The sequence below is a fragment of the Hibiscus syriacus genome, unplaced genomic scaffold (assembly GCF_006381635.1).
Source record: "Hibiscus syriacus cultivar Baekdansim isolate YM2019G1 unplaced genomic scaffold, ASM638163v2 tig00116975_pilon, whole genome shotgun sequence".
Taxonomy (NCBI): Eukaryota; Viridiplantae; Streptophyta; class Magnoliopsida; order Malvales; family Malvaceae; genus Hibiscus; species Hibiscus syriacus.
Window position 1 is genome coordinate 1,741,431 of NW_024063499.1, and position 2,605 is coordinate 1,744,035.

At 35.9% G+C, this 2,605-nt stretch overlaps 1 pseudogene; it reads right to left on the reverse strand.

Moving 5' to 3' along the window:
• Nucleotides 1–339: 339 nt before the first annotated feature.
• On the reverse strand, nt 340–1,883 carry LOC120192433 (annotated as a pseudogene).
• Nucleotides 1,884–2,605: the final 722 nt, after the last annotated feature.

The window sequence follows — 2,605 nt, forward strand, 5'->3', positions numbered from 1 at the left end:
TACATATCATATTAAATACGTAGCATATAACATATAATCATTTTAGACATATTTTATATGTTATATACTTATATCAAATTTTGAACATCTAAAATGTGTCACCAAAGTATTTTAGACTCACAACTTATTATATCAACAAAACACCTTGATTTTTATTAACTAATAATTTCCTTCTAGCCAAGAAGATTCTACTCAAAATGATATTTTGAAAGTAAGAATATTAAAAAATAATGGTCATTTTATCAAAAAAATTATAGATAAATTTAGACTAAAAAAACTAACTAATCAAAACAGAAATACAAAAAATAAACTAGTGATTAAATAGATAATTTACCCTTTATTAAAACATGAAGATGCAACAGACACAAAGCAGTCCAAATATGAAAGAAAACCAACATAACTAAAAACCCAAACATTGAAACCAGTAGAACGTTGTAATCTTAGATTATGAAAGAAAACCAAATATTCAATGGAAAGAAGCAGTTGATCAGAATTCATAAAGAAGACTTCCAAAGTGTTTCATGTGAGAAGTCACTAAACGTATAACCAGCGTCAAGCTCCCATCACCAGTTGAGCTGGGCAATATGTATGACTTGCCCTCATGGACGATATTCGCAGGCCTCATAAAAACAAGACGACCCCAACCGAAATCCGCATCGTGGATCGGCAACCACATCCAGCTGTTGATACTAAGGTTCGGGCACCGCATAGTTTTTGATCCTCGCCTTACGCTTTCGACATCCGCGGTTGTCTCGATCAAGTCGATACCCGATCGCAGATACTCATCGTTAATTCATCTCAATATTTCGTGAATCCTATTAACCGTATCAATAAACGATTCAGATTGGATTTCACCGGCCAAGGCAACAGGTGCGCCGCGTGGAAGATCACGTTGCCGAAGTAACCGGGAGGAAGTGGCGGATGCAATCTGTTTCGGCCATCGATCGGTATCGTTAACTTGAGTTCTTGGTCTTGCACGAGATCTCGTGCTTTTGTAGCACAGCGCCATATATGTGTGGTTAAGATGCTGTAGGTGCTGTACTTGGTCTTACCTGAAGTTTCATTCACTTTGGCTTTAAGGGCCTGGACTTGCTCGGCTGTGATCTTAAAAGGGGATACAGTTGAAGGTCTGGGTGCTTCAGGATCTGAAATTGTTTTCAAAGGAGATGGTTCGAATTCGACGTGACGAAACTTCGGAGTTGCGGGGTCTCGGGCTCGAAGAAATGATCGATCGAGAACCGGTGCAATGGTAGGACACATGCCTTTAGCAGTATCAGCCCAACTATTGATGAAATGAAGTGCAGATAGACCATCTGCCAGGGTATGCTGGAAAGTAACTCCAATAGAAACTCCTCCACATTTGAAAGCAGTGACCTACAAATATCCATTTACCATATCCAACAAGTCATTTAGGGTTAAAATAATTTTGGGTTGAAGTCATTTTTTTAAATTTTTGTACCTGTATTCCTACAAGAGGATAAGAAGATATCCCACCAGAGTAATCGAACTTATGAACAAGTTGAGGAACCTTTGAACCATCTGTGAAATCCTTAACTAAATCATCCATGACGGAACTAGTTTCAGCCTCTATGAACAACACTCCCTTGCTATTGCAGACTATTTGGAGCCTACCGTTTTCATCGTACCCCAGCCGGCCGGCGACTGGATAAAACGACACCAGAATCCAACTTAAAGCCTCCTTGAGCACTTTGGTATCGAAAAACGTCGAGCTACCATTCGGCTTGTAGAAGTATACCGTCGAAATATGATATACGGTCATCACTAGATCTATGTTTGAGACCCATAAGTTTGTTTTTGGAGTTTCTTCGCATGGAGTTACCATTGTCGTCTCCTTTATAGTAATCTCCATTGCTGTATTATACAGGTCAGCCTACAAACAATCAAAGAGCACAACAATTACTTTCATGAAACAAAAGTTATCTTTTTTAACCTAACGTTTTATGCCATGCATGCAAAGGAAGTTGAACCCTATAATCCATGAATTATCATGTAAGTACCTTAAAACAATTGGGGGGGGGGGGAATGGGGATTGTTTCTTGGCTGGAAATGCTTCACAATCTTTGGGAATGGAAATGTAGAATAAAGTAAAAGGAGAGCGCGAATCTGCAAAGCTGACGAAGTCTCGCCAATTATTTCAGCTTATTTATAGATAGAATGGAGAGATCATTTTCAGAGGTTAATTTGTCACATGGTAATTGGGTCTAAAGGTACGAGTAGTATAGAAATCCATATATTATGGGATTAACAAAGAAAACAAAAAAATGATTTGAAAAGGAGTTATTATTGATTGCAATTTCATACTCAATTTGATTTATAGACCCTCCATACCGAACGAAAATTTATGTTATTTTATCTTTTTTTTTTATTTTTCATTCCACGAAAAAGGACAAAGAGGAATAGCTGTAGACACTTATTTTTGTCCGGATTTGTTTTTATTTTATTTTTTATATTATTTTTTTATTATATATATATATATATATATATATATTAGTGTAGTATAATTTTTGAAAACTTATATAATATACAGTTTTTAAAAACATTATGAAAACATATATATATATATATAAATATATATATTATATAT